Below are 14434 nucleotides of genomic sequence, written 5' to 3'. Positions count from 1 at the left end.
TTCTCCGTCCAGTATCATTCGACTTCGAGTTTCCTTCCGGATCTTATCGTACGAACCAAAAATAAAAACTAAACAACGCTACAATTCCTTCAACAGGAAACAAAGAAATCCGGACACGGCTCGTCGCTGTCGAGTTATCCGTTTCGCTGGAACGTCAGGGTTCCCAGATCCGCCACGAGGGGCGAGGAATTGGCTGACAATGAGGGTGAGAGTGGCGTACGAAACCAGAAAGGGTTCCCTTCCGGGCGACCGTGATCGATGATCCGACCCAAGACATTGGACCTCTTCCACCCCTCGATCCACCACCCCCGAACCACCACCTTGTCACCACCTCGCGAGATACTACGTTCCAACGAATTTTTATTCGCAGTGGCCAAGGAATATTGCCTTCTCCTTGAATGGAATACCACCGCCATAAAAGCTTGATGGATTAAGGGTGACACGCTCGGATTAAACGTCTTCTTCTTCTTCTTCTTCTTCTTTTTCTTCTTCTTCTCCCTCTTCTTCTTCTTTCGCCCTCTGCGCGACACACGTACAATACAGCCTCGGTAGATCGTAACGCCGTGATTGCGCTCGCGGGAGAATAAATTTCATTTTCCGCCCGGTTCGCGTGTTTCGACGCGATCTCGCGAAAGACACACTCTTTATCGATCCTCGTTGCCCCTGGGTGCAAGAAAGAGGAGGGAGGGGGGGAAATAAGAAGAAGAAAAAAAGAGAAAAACTCGAGCGAAGAATAAGGGAATAATAGAAGGACATTATCGAGCAGCCGGGGACAGGATATGACATCTCTTCGATTACGATTCAGAGGCATGGCTAGAGGATTTGCAGACGTGCAAAGAAAGCCCGGTCGAAGGTGGAAAATAGAGGAGGCGATGTTACAACGACGACGACGACGGCGGCGTCGAACGACGACACAGAAGAAGACGAGGAGTGAAAGAAGAAGAAGAAGAAGAGGAAGAGGAAGAAGAGGTAGAAGAAGTGTGTGTGTAGAGGCGAGAGTGCGATCGTTTCTTCAGCGTGAAAGGATGTACCTCGCGGCGTCTCGAAAATCGCTTTCGTCGCCCGACACCGTTGAAATTTCATTACGCGATATTACGATTGCTAAAACTGTAGTCGTCAAAGTGTAATAAAACCTCGAGAACACACCTACCCCGATATTCGTCACGTATTCAAGGGACCGGGTGAATTGGATCCACGGTGGTGAGGAGAGATCGATTTCGAGGGGATTTGCCTTTTCAAAACGTTACGTATTAACAAGGATCTTTCGGATATTTTTAGTCGACGAGTAACAACCGTGCTGGAATTTTGTTCAATTCTTATCGATACAGTTGATGCGATCTCGACTATTCGCGTACGAGAGCGCCGGTGAAACAATGTTTAAAGGTTCAGCTTTCGTAGCTCGTGATTGTGGACGTTGAACGAACATCTGGGGAACTACGAGATCGTTACTCGTCGGATCGAGTAAATAAATATTTGTAAACACGAAACGACGACGCGATCGATTCGAAGCATTCGCGTTGGAAAATCCGTGACGGTCTGTTTAAACTCGTCGAAGAAACGAAGATCGCGTAACGGGATCTACGGTCGGAGATAACGTCGAAAACGATAAGATCCACGGCCTGGTTAAATTCATTAAAGAAACGAAGATCGTGGTTGAACCTACGCCGAGAGATAAGGTCGAAAACGATAAGATCCACGACCTGCTGAAATTCGTTGAAGAAACGAAGATCGTCGTTCGAGTAACGTAACAACGGGTCAATGTTCCCGTAGCTGGTAACCAAGGAGTCCGCGTTAATCTGCATTAACCGTTTCGATGCAACGGGCTTGTATACGCGTCTGATAATTGGTACGCATGTGCGCTGTGGACGCGTGTACACGTTTACCAAATTAGACGCTACAAGTGCTGTGGACGTACGTATTTAGACAAAGTAAAGTATTCAGCGCTGAGGTGTACCACAAACAAGGTAGAATATTCCGCGCGCACACGACCTACTCGTCGATAGTGTGCAGCATCGAATTGCTAAAAAAAATATAATCCAAACGATGGAAAGACGGTATCGAGTTTATATCATTTTTCTCGTACAGAATTAGACGCTACAAGTGCTCTGGACGTGTTTAGACAAAGTAAAGTAAAGTATTCAGCACTGAGGTGTACCACAAATAGTAGAATATTCCTCGTGTACGCGACACGCTTATCGAAAGTGTGTAACACCGAAAGGATTAAAAAAAGAAAAATGATGAAAACGACAAAAAGACCGTACGGGGTTTACGTAATTTTTCTTAAGAATAATTAGACACCACACGCGCCATAGATATGTTCAGACAGAATAAAATAAAGTATTCAGCGTTGAGACGTTTCACAAACAGTAGAGTTTAACATTAGAACTATCATAGGGGTGAGTCGACTCGTTTGAAACTTCTTTTTAAAGTTACTCAATCGTTATCGGTGTCTTTGTCTACAATATTCGTGAACAATTATCGAAATAGACAACTAACGATACTCGTAAATTAATTTGACCATTTAAGTTCGAAGTTACGTGTATGGTTCGATACAAATGGGAACCTGGTTCACAGTCGATGGTTCAAGTGTTAAAAAAGGAACGATCGAGAAGATAAAAAAAATAGTATCGAGAGTACACGATTCGTGCGTACATTTCTTAAACATAATCAACTACGACGATATCTCCGTTGCTTCAACGTTGACCAAAGATTCCAGAAATCTACATCGTTCAACGCGACACCGTTAGATACCGATTGCCACTTTCATAAAATCCAATTCTCGAAAAGAGAAAGGACACTCGTTGTTCTTTCGAGGTCAGCCTAAGTAAATTTGTTTCCTAAACACGCTTAAACGATTTTGTACGCCTCGAAGTGGTCTTATCTCGACTGGACGCGTACTCCGTTCAACGTGTGCGTAACGTTTTTAATGCGTCGGTTACCACACGATTCACGCGAGATTCTATCACGACTCGGCAATTAGTCACGCGGGACCAAAGCTTTGAAATAACCGATGAATGGCCGAGAGGCAATTAGACGGAATCCTCCTTGTTAGTTAAAATCGAGTCGAGTGTCTCGGTATTTCGAACGGTTTAAATTTCAGAAGTGACCCTCACCGATCGTAACCAAATTTGGTACAGTTATATAGATTTCACTGTTATAAAATCACAGCTACAGTGAGTGTAACTGTAATTTTAGCCGTAGACGATCAGTCGATTTTGAGCGAAACTGAAAAATTTGAAAAATTTCAAAAGATTCAAAATAATTGATCGATGGATCGTAACTGGAAAAAGAAAATAAATTTTATCGTGTCTTTGTAGTTAACTTGACGAAAACATACTATTCTGTTTTTAAAAAAAGAAATGGTAATTTTGGCTAATCGTAGTTTCCAAAAGATTACTTGTTCGTAATAATACTTACTATCTAACGATCTTGAAACGAATAATTTCAATTATTCTTCTAAAACACATCGTACATAGTACGATCGTACTTTAAAAAATAAGAAATCGAACGAACAGATTTTCGTACCTACGGTTGTAGAAATTTCGGAAATCGTTGCCGCAACCGCTTGAATTTGACGAATCGAATTGGTGATCGAACGCGTACTCGGTTACCGTGCAAATGAAAATAAATACACGAATAATACACAATATCGAAACACGCATCGCGCGAAACGCAACCGCATGTACAGTTTTCACGACGATCGAGAAAAATTTCATCGCACGGCCGAATTCACTCGCGGAACAAAAATCGGTGCGACTCGAGGTTGGAAAAGTGTTACCGAATCAACGAACGAAACGGAACTGAAAAACTTACGCGTGTACGGTAGTCGATATAAGGGATTCGTTCGTCACGCGTTCCGAAGTTCGTTGAAACTTCGATTTTCGAAATCTAATCGGACGTGTCTATGGATGACTCGACTATCGCCGGGTATGTATCCACGAACGCAAAATGTACAATCGATTCGAGCAGCCTTTATTCGCTTTGTAGACGGATCGTGGAAAGCGAGAAATACGGAAATAAAAATAAAATTTCTCCGATTCGTTTTATTCGTAAACTTCCCGATAACGGCACCCTTTTCGTCTTATATTTTCTCAAAGTACACCGCTTCGAAAATATCCGTCCAAAAGGATTTCCTCGAGTTCGTAGAATTAACGAAGTCGTAAAAAATTAACGAAGAGAACAGTGTACGGCTCGCAGCGTGCGTAACGAAAACTTCATTTCAAATTTGAAGGGAACCTCTGACAAATATCTTTTCATCGCGCGGAACCACAGATTTTTAAATTTGACGATGTTTCTATTTCTTTTTAGCTCGTTAAAAACTAAAAAGACACGAGATAATTGATACTCGAAGTTTCATTTCTGTAATTTTTACAAAATAATTTTTTTGTAACCACAGCCACTTTCGTATTAATCAAAGTGCTGTTTGATTTTTCCATTTCGCGAAAACAGATTAACGGGAATCGCAACAACCATTCGCAACTTCTGCAATTTTTATAATTTCCATTTCTCAAAAATTGCAAGTCTTGTTCAAACGTGGATAAATGCGGGTGCGAAAACTCAACACCGAGAGATCTTACCGTTGCTTCGGGAAAAAATCAGAAAGAAGTCGATGTTTTTTGGCCGGATTACCGAAAGACCTTTGATACGAGCGAATATATACGGCAATATTGAAAATGCAAGAGAATAAATACGTTCGCGACGAAATCTTCGTACCGTTGATAAACATATTGAATAATTTCTCAGCTGAATTACCAAAAGACCTTCGATACGAGCGAATATATAGGGCAATGTTGAAAATGCAGGAGAATAAATACGTTCGCGACGAAATCTTCGTTCCGTTGAAAAACATGTTGAATAATTTCTCGGTCGGATTACCGAATGATCTTGAATACAATTGAATATATAGGACAATGTTGAAAATGCAAGAGTATAAATACGTTCGTGACGAAATCTTCGTTCCGTTGATAAACATGTTGAATAATTTCTCGGTCGGATCACCGAAAGATCTTGAATACGATCGAATATATACGGCAATGTTGAATAATTTCTCGGCCGAATTACCGAAAGAATTTCGATACGATCGAATATATATAACAATGTTGAAAATAGAAGAGAATAAATACGTTCGCGACGAAATTTTCATACCGTTGATAAACATGTTGAATAATTTCTCGGTCGAATTACTAAAGACCTTCGACACAATCGAATATATGCGACAATGTTGAAAATACAAGAGAATAAATACGTTCGCGAGGAAATCTTCGTACCGTTGATAAACATGTTGAATAATTTCTCGGCCGAATTACCAAAGGACCTTCGTCACGATCGAATATATACGACAATGTTGAAAATACAATAGAATAAATACGTTCGTGACGAAATCTTCGTACCGTGAAAAAACATGTTGAATAATTTGAAAAATCGATCGAAAGTCGCGTCCTTGCTGTCCAATTGGCGGCAAAGAGGCCAACTGCATTACCGCCCGCGGACAGCTACGTTACGGACAGCGGGTACTTCCCCGCGTCTTCGAGTCTCGCGTCTCGCGAGAAGAACTCGGTACATGGAATTTAATACCCGATTGATAACCGGGTTTCCTGGTCCCCCCCGATAACGAATCGAAGAATCGACGAACCGACGCCTCGACCGATAACACGCGTCTCGTCCCCTACGACGATCCTTCTCGAGGACTCGTAAAACTCGAACGAGTAAACGATCGCTCGAACCGGGGGGCGCCGATGTAATTCATTTATTAAGTGGTTTCCAGAAACCAGTATTCACCGGTACGTGTGGGACGCTCGCTACGCGTACATCACGCTTGCGGGAGCTGTATCGTCGCGGCGCGAAATTTACGAACGTCGTCGCGGTGGACGCAATTAAAAGATAATAAAGTTCGAGGGAACGATAACTGTTGTACCAATCGAGTAACGGTTCGCGAACGCCGCTCGATAGAAAGAGCGGCACGATGCCGCGCGTGATTTATCGCGCGTATTAGCGCGTAATAACCGGCGGAGCGAATACGGAGTAGCCGTAAAACGATGGAAACAAATATACGCGCGCGGCGAGAACCGAACCAAAGAAGAATTCCAATATCGTTTTACGGCGATTCGATAGCGACCGGACGGGGGGATTTGCATACGAACTGAAACGATCGTTTGCATAAACACGACATTTTGGAAACCCTGTCGCGTTAATCGGACGGGAGCGTTTACGCTCGAATTTCCGCGTATTTCACCGAACGCTCGAATACCGATCGAAAGTTATCGTTCCTCGGGATCCACAAGCCTTATACTTTACGATCGATCTCGCCGTAAATTCGCCGCGAGGCCACGAAAGAACCTAGCGCACGTTTTATTACCATTTTCGCTGTCAACTACGCTAACAAAGATGGTATCGTCGGGCCATCTTTTACGCGCGTCTCGGGCCGTTTTTGTTTCTCCGTGTCGGGAGGGGACTGGCGATAGGGAACAACCGAGATCGAACAAACGGGAGGGAACAAAAGAGACGTTAGAATTTGGAGATTAACGGTAACGAGGTATCCATTATGTTCGTGCACAGAGGTGATTCGGAAATACGTGTTCGTACTTCCGGGGATGAATCCACGCGCCGAGACGAGTCAAAAGTGTTCCAAATACCTTGGAAGAAAGTGTTCAAAGTGTTGGAAAAAGATCTAGTTTTTGAAGCCAGGTTGCCAAAATACTTCCTCAAGGGGAATGCAATATCTTAGCGGAATTTGGACAGCATCCAGTAATTTTTATTTCCGAATTTCTTCCAAAGAACAACTTCTCAGCTACGTACAGTGCACTGTTGGTATCCGTTGAGTACGCGACAGACTTTGAGCGATCTCTGAAATAAAAATATCGAAGGAGAAAGGAGACATTTTGAACATTTTCTTCGATCGTCCGCAACTCGAAAACTATGACACACAGGACACACTTTTGTGCAACATTTTTATTCATCTTGGTGTTTCGATTCACCCCCTGGAATATTCCCAATTTTTTTCTTATCGTTCACAACTCGAAAGCTAAGGTATATTCCATTTTTGATTCATCTCAGTGTCTAGATTCACCTCCTAAAATATTCCCAAATTGAACATTTCCTTTGATCGTCCACAATTCGAAAGCCAAGTTACATAAAACCTACGTTCGTACAACACTTTTACTCGTCTTGCAGACTCACATTATTAATCTTACTCGTTCGTAGATTCGTAGATTTAGTCCCCTAAAATATAGACAAGTATCTTTGACACGCCCTGCGCGAAATTAACTCGCGAATCGGTATCGTTTCGAATTAGTCGTGCACCGATAAAAGAGTACAAGAGAAGTAAACGAGCGACGCGAAAAGCGAAGAGCGTTCCTTTAAAAAAGGAACTCACGTGATCGAATCGGGCGTGTCTCCGTTCTTACTTTCATCCCGGTTTATTTTACAATAATCCTTTCGGGGATCCATGGGGGTAGCCCACCGATAAACAGCGAACCGATGCGTTTATTTACGGCGGCTAGAATAGTAAATTATCGAATCGAGCGAGCGTTGACGATCCCGGGACTCTTTCGAGGGGAAACATTTATTAGGCGCGAAACGACGGTGCCTCGGAAATTAATGGCGGATCCGGAGGGCCGTAGGTATCTCGGATATAAAATATTTCGGACGATGGGGGCCCGTCGTTAACGCGGCGCTACCTAGAACTGGCCTATCTCGTTAGCGACTCGATCGTTAAGATCTCCGGGACATCGCGTGATCTCACGACTCGCGTTTAACTTTTACCCAATTAGGTAATCGATGCTCCGGACCCCAGATGTATCGGATGTATACTCGCCGATACCGATCTTCGTGATTTTATAAATCGTGAACGTAGACGCCCGCCGCGGGACAACCGAGCCCCGGGCCCTTACGGTGGACGCAACCCGCTAATCGATCGCAGCGGACGATATTTAAAAAGCGATTAAACCCACCGACGATTTGTAAATTAAAATCGTCGCGAGGTTTCGGTAACGATCCTTAACGAGTTTGGCGAACGATCGCGAGTTTCGCGAGCCCGGATCGTTCGAAACTCGTTCGATTCGTACGACGGTGTCGTGGAAGTCTTCGTTCGTCGAATAACGAACGATACTTTCGTTTCTCTCGTGATTCGCATCGTTCGCATCGGTACGATCGAACGGAAAAATTCGCTTCTCGTCGAATAATTGGTAAACGTTCTCTTTCTCGAGAGAGAGACACTCGTTTCTTTTCGATCAACAGTTACAAATTTATGCTACGTCGGTTCGTAACGTTTGTCTTCGCGCTTGAGATTATTCGCGCTTCGAGTAGCGAAAGATATTGTAGTAACGACCCTTTGTTTCAGTGGATCTAATTATCTCCTCGCTCGTATCGTAATCTCATCTCCAATAACGCGCTTTATATTTTTATAGTGTGTATATTTATAATATTATAGCGCGCAAGGGTTAAATTTTGTTCGTTTAAAAATTCGCGCGAATCGAGGAAATTGTCAAAAAGTTACGCATTCACCAAGGTTCAATTTTGGGTCGAACCGAGCCGAACTGTGGGTGTTAAATTTTCATCGGTACGAAATTCGCGTAAATCGAACATTTCGTCGCAAGGTCATTGAATTCAAGTTCGATTGAATTCGAAGTTCGATTGAATTCAAAGTTCGATTGAATTCAAATTCAATTGAATTCAAAGTTCGATTTCGACTCGAACAGTGCGCAAGGGTTAAACGTTTCGACTCGATTGAAAAAAAGAAAATCTCCAAGAACAGATCCGTGACCAAGCGTCACGGTTTTCTAGTCCCATATCGGGACCAAGGCCCCGTAGATCCTCCCCGTTGTTGCGCGCGCCATTATTCGCCCCGTTAAAACGCTCCCCATCGATGGTGTTTATAAAACAACGAGAAGCATCGTCAGGTGGTTCTTTCGCCGCGAAAGAAAATCTATTCCTACGTCCTTAACGCTGGAACTATCGACAGATTCCAGTGTAGTAAAGTGTTCTTCGTATGCCTTCCAGGAAAATCGATGATCGAGGAAAATGAGGAACTTATGAAATCGATTATACGTGTAAGATAGAAAAAGATCGAAACGTTTTTTGAAAGTATGCTACGGAATATGAAGTAAATTTCATTGTAAATGAAACTAAAAAATGAAATGCATTTCCCGTAAATGCAATATATTATAGAATAGAAAAGATCACGTATTACGAAAGTAGGCTACGGAATTTAAAGTAAATTTCATTGTAAATGAAATTAAAAAATGAATAGAAAAGATCACGTCTTACGAAAGTATGCCACGGAATTTAAAATAAATTTCATTGTAAACGAAACTAAAAAATAAAATGCATTTCGTGTAAATGCAGTATAGAATCTGAAAAAATCACGTCTCACGAAAGTATGCCACGGAATTTGAAGTAAATTTCATTGTAAACGAAACTAAAAAATGAAACGCACTTCGTGTAAATGCAGTTGCAGTGATTTCGACCGGTTGGTAAATCTATCGTTAAACGAAACGTCATAATCCCCCCTTCCCTCCCGGTGAAGAAAGATCCCTCTGTGCTCGTTCGAAGATCTGGCGCTCGCGCGGATCCCGGGTCGATCTCGGCGCCGGTCGCGGGCAGTAACGATCGCGCAATACCGGCGAGCCCTTTTTATTTATAGGGTAGTAAAAATTTAAATAAATTCCCACCCCGTAAGCGCGTAGGGTCTACGCCGCGGAGCCGACGACGGTTATTTATTCGCTTAAACAAGCGAGCGGAGCCGTTTCGCTCCGTCGCTGTCCGAAAGCGTCGTTATTCGATTTTCGGCCAAGTTTTACCGTTCCCCCCGGGCCCGACGATCAGCGAAAAGGCCCCGTAGACGAGCCCGTCCGCGACCAGTAGTAAATTTTCACCCTTCCCACCCAAGCTGTAAATTTACCTTCGCCTTTCAATAGGACCACGCTCAACGGAAGGACCCACGGTCGCGGGGGGAACCACCTCCTCCTCGCGGCCCTACCCCCACCCCCCACACCCCACACCCCACCACCATCCATCTCGTTCTTTTTCTCGCTCGCGTTTACTCGCGTTCGCTCGCTCTCTCCCTTTCTCCGCGTTCCTCTTCCTCCCGTCTCGTCACCCGCGGGGCCTTTCTCTTTCCCCCTCCGCCACCCCACCGGGTACTCTTGCTTCTGTTCATCGACGTCGAGAGACTTCGGGCCGCTTTCCTTTGCGTTTTATTAGTTTTCGCCGCGATGGCGATCGGGCGCGGGGCCTCTCGCGCGCGCGAATGGTGGGCGACGACGATCTCCCGGGGCCCGGTGTAGTGGTGGCAGCAACCGTGACGGTGATACGACGATGACGCCCGAACGGTGGTTAGCACGCGGGCCCCTGGTTGGCAGTGGTGGTGGTGGCGGTGGTAGTGGTGGCGGTGGTGGTGGCGGTGGACGAAGACGACGACGACGACGACGACGACGTGTCTCTTCCGCGCGCGCGGAAAAGAAAAGGCCCTGGGAGAGTGGAACGGGAGAAGGAGAGAATTCTCGGCAAGGCTGCGAATTCACGGGGCTGGGCGTGGACAATATTTATGTCCGCTTCCTCCGACCGTTACGTTACTCCTTGTTTTTTCGTTTTTCTTTCTTTCTTCTTTCTTCTTTCTTCTTCTTTCCTTCACCAGCGGGAATCCGTGTCGCGTCCAGCAGATTTTCTGCTTCGTTTTTCCTTTCGGCGAGAACCCGTGTTCCAGAGGTGTACGCGAGCGAGCGCGCGCGCTACCCCCTCCCTTCTCTGTATTCGAGTTGGTCTATCGCAACGATGGCCTTTTACATATTAATAGCGGCGGTGGCCACGCTCGAGGAACGAAAACCGGGACGCTTCTGTGCGAGAACCGCACCGTGAGCGTCTGGGCGTGTACGATATATTTACGTTCCTCTGAATTTTTAACCGATCGCCACGAACCGCCGTTTCTGCGCGCCAACACCCTCCGTCTTCTCGCGGGACGCTTCTTCGTAGGTCGGTGTGCGCGCGTGTATTTATTTTTTCTTTCTTTCTTTCTTTCTTTCTTTCGTTTTCTTTTTTTCTTTTCCCCGAGAGTCCTGGCAAATCGGCCGTCGCCGAATTTGGCTCGAGGCTCGTCCAGGTACGGCGAAGGTGGGGCCGCGACCAGGTTCTCGATGTCGAGATCGACGTCGATCCGACGCGGAACCAGTTACGGAATGACTTTATCAATCTCGGGACCGATCGGTCGAGCGAATCTCCTGTAAACGAGACACGCGCGACGACACCGCGCGACCGACCGAGTCGTCCTTCGAGTAAATTCTAACGTCCCTGGGAAACCGAGGGAACCGCGTGTTAATTGATTTTCCAGGCTTTCGTTCACCTGACTCGAGTACGAGATGCTATCTCGAAATAAAAATTTCTGATCATCGACGAAAAAATTCCACCTGCAACCGGTGTTCGCCTAACTCTAAATCTAACCGCGATCGAGCACCACACGGTGGTATACCGTGATAAAAATCGTGAAACGAAGAAAAACGAGCGATGGATGTCGGTGTGAGAAATGTTCGTCGATGGTACGCGAAAACGTTCGAGGTTACGATTCTCGTAACTTCTACGAATCCTTAAGTAAATCCTTGAGCAGGAGTTGCGACTTTTCCAATGCAGGAAGAGAAAAAATATTTAACCGTCGATGACCTTCTCCGTTCAGAGTTCGATGCGACGGATGGATTGCGAATTATGCACAGAATGTTTCGAAAACCAGCTCCGAGAACGGTATTCGAAAAGAAGCGTTCTCGAGTTTGACACGAGTCTCGATCGAGCAATGCCTCCGATTCTGCTTCTCCGTGAACCTTCTCTCTTTCACCGCTGCGCCGGTACTCAACGTCAAAGTCACGGTTCTCGAAACGTTGAAACCACTCGCGACACGTTCTTTCGCCAATAGCGGCCTCCTCGTAAATACATCGAGAGCATTATATCGGCCGCATATTTCTTCGTATCCGTATGCCGAAAATTAACCCTTCGCACGCGAGGTTTCTTTGCTACCAGAAACTGACGAGAAAATCCTTCGAGTCGTCAAATTCGTCCGTAATGGAACATTTTTATACACTTCGTCTACATGCGTTTACACGAGAACGTGATATTTAAATTCCATTTTGAATTCCAAAACGCGAAGTTTTCCCGGTTGGAAACTAGTACACTGAATTAAGTGGCGACCGAGGATCTCCTCTCGAGTCCAAAGGGTTAAAACCTGCGGCAAATGACGAGAATTTGGCTGGTAAATTCACACTTTACGATACTGAGAGTAACTTTAGAATGCAGACACAAATCGAGTAATGCTTTCATGGTATCATTGTACATCTATGATCTGTTTCCTTCGACTTACGGCTAAAGTCATCTATCGAGAAACGACGGAAGCGAAATTGTACATCTAACATAGTGATCTGAACTTTCACAACACGTAGAAAAAGATACTCGACCGATTCTCGTAAATGAGGAAAAAAAATGATTCGAAAGTAAAAATTGCAACTCCTTCGAATTGGAAAACAATATTCGACCCTCGAGTAGGTATACCGATACGCGGTTCGATTTCCGCCCGGTTCGAGTAATCGACGCTCCCGGAGCGTCGTCGGAAACTAGTTTCGAAGATCCAGACGTGGGTTCGGATACAAGGATATATCGGCGATCGCATCGTAAATCCCCGTGGCTGGCCTATCTCTCGGTCCGGGCGACGGAAGAAAATTACCCCCTATTCCTAGGAAATCGTGCGGTCGGCAACAAGTGGCGAGATGCAGGGGAGGGGCGGTGGGAAAGGGTCGGGGTCGGGCGATAAATTTGTAAAACCGATTCAAGATCGCGGGTACACGGGGCGGGCAGTGGTCCCCGTCGTTCCACGCCGCGATCCCCGAGTCCTTTTATCCGTGTCCCCCTTCGCGCGGCGCGTACACATATCAACTTTTTATCTCGACCGAGACAATTCGACAACGACCACGCGTCCTTATAAACAGACCACGAGCGGCGTAAGTATCCCCTCTCCGCTGCGCACGTCCCCGGTTAGGAGAACACCGCGCGCGGTCCGCGTGGAATCTCAACGTACCGGAAAAACGCACCCCGGACCCCTTTAGGTCCCCTTTGCTCCCCTTTGGTCCCCCTCGAGGTGTTTTTTATCTTTCCCCGGACCGTTGTCCCGTGAATCCCGGATAACCGGCAGATAAAACGGGGCGTTCGCGAAATATTTTGATAAACCCGCACGGTCCCTCGGAGCGTGTCGAAAGGGTGGTGCGCGCGGTACGGCTCGGAATTTACGAGCCAGATTGCGAAGAAATTTTCGGGGCGTCGAGACGCGCGCTACTTCTGGCCGAAACGATGTTATCGCGGGAAACGGTACGACCGTGTGTATTTTTAGGCCCTGACACGGAAGCGACCGATCCAGGAATAACCGACGACTACGTGGAACGTAATTTGTCGATCGGGCCCCGTGTATAGGTATCTCGCGGCGGCTCGTCGCCGACACCGGAGAAATTAAGTTATCTCGGACACCGTATACGCGGCCCGAGATATCGACCAACGGAACGAGCAATTTCGAAACAACTCCGAGGGGATTTCCAAGCGGGCCGATTCCTCGACGATCATTGCGAACGAGTCTCGCGGATATCGATCGACGTTGTTCGATGGATCGACGCGTCTACTCGCCCGGAGTGCGTTCGGTGATCGAGAAACTACCCAAGATTTAGAGCGTTATCGCGCCGCGCGAATCGTTCCGCGCGTGTTCGCGCGCTACGGACGACAACGACGCCAGAGCGGGCTTCCAGGAGCGTATTCTAGCAGCGAACCGCAAATTTATTTCCAAGATCTTTCCGTTACGAAAGATTCCGCGCGGACGAAACGCCGGGACCTTCGGCTTTACTACGCGTATGAAATATTTCACCGCAGACCGCAAACGGAAAGCAATTACGAAACACTTGGAAGCGGACGAGGCGGACGATAGCCGAGAACCAGGGACAGCCCGCAACCTCGTTCGATCTCGGGAGGGTGTTCGAAACTCGTGATGCTTCGGCTGCCTCTTTTAGATTTCTTTGGTCGAACATTTTTTTGAAACTCGAGATATCGCGGGGATCGTTTGGAAGAATGTGGCTTCGAGTGAAACGCGTTCAAAATTGTCAATTTCTGCGTCCACGAGACGCCAGGATATCTCTTCCTTTCTTTCCTTTTTTCCAATAATCATTTCGCGAGAATTCTTTCTTTCCAGAAATCGCTCCGAAAGAATTCTTTTCTCCGAAATTCATTTCGGGAGAATTCTTTTCTCCAAGACTCATTTCGGAAGAATTCTTTTCTCCGAAACTCATTTCGGAAGAATTCTCTCTTCCAAAAATGACTTCGGAAGAATTCTCTCTTCCAAAAATGACTTCGGAAGAATTCTTTTCTCCAAAACCCATTTCGGAAGAATTCTTTTCTCCAAGACTCATTTCGGAAGAATTCTTTT

The 14434-nt window shown here is 45.9% G+C and overlaps 1 protein-coding gene across 2 annotated transcripts in view; it reads right to left on the bottom strand.

Annotated features, from left to right (window-relative positions):
* Nucleotides 1-14434, bottom strand: part of LOC143144453 (agrin) — a 772831-nt gene that overhangs the window by 695229 nt on the left and 63168 nt on the right. The window lies entirely within an intron of this gene.

This window comes from Ptiloglossa arizonensis, chromosome 3, assembly GCF_051014685.1.
Source record: "Ptiloglossa arizonensis isolate GNS036 chromosome 3, iyPtiAriz1_principal, whole genome shotgun sequence".
Lineage (NCBI taxonomy): Eukaryota > Metazoa > Arthropoda > Insecta > Hymenoptera > Colletidae > Ptiloglossa > Ptiloglossa arizonensis.
This window is presented reverse-complemented; position numbering and strand designations above follow the sequence as displayed.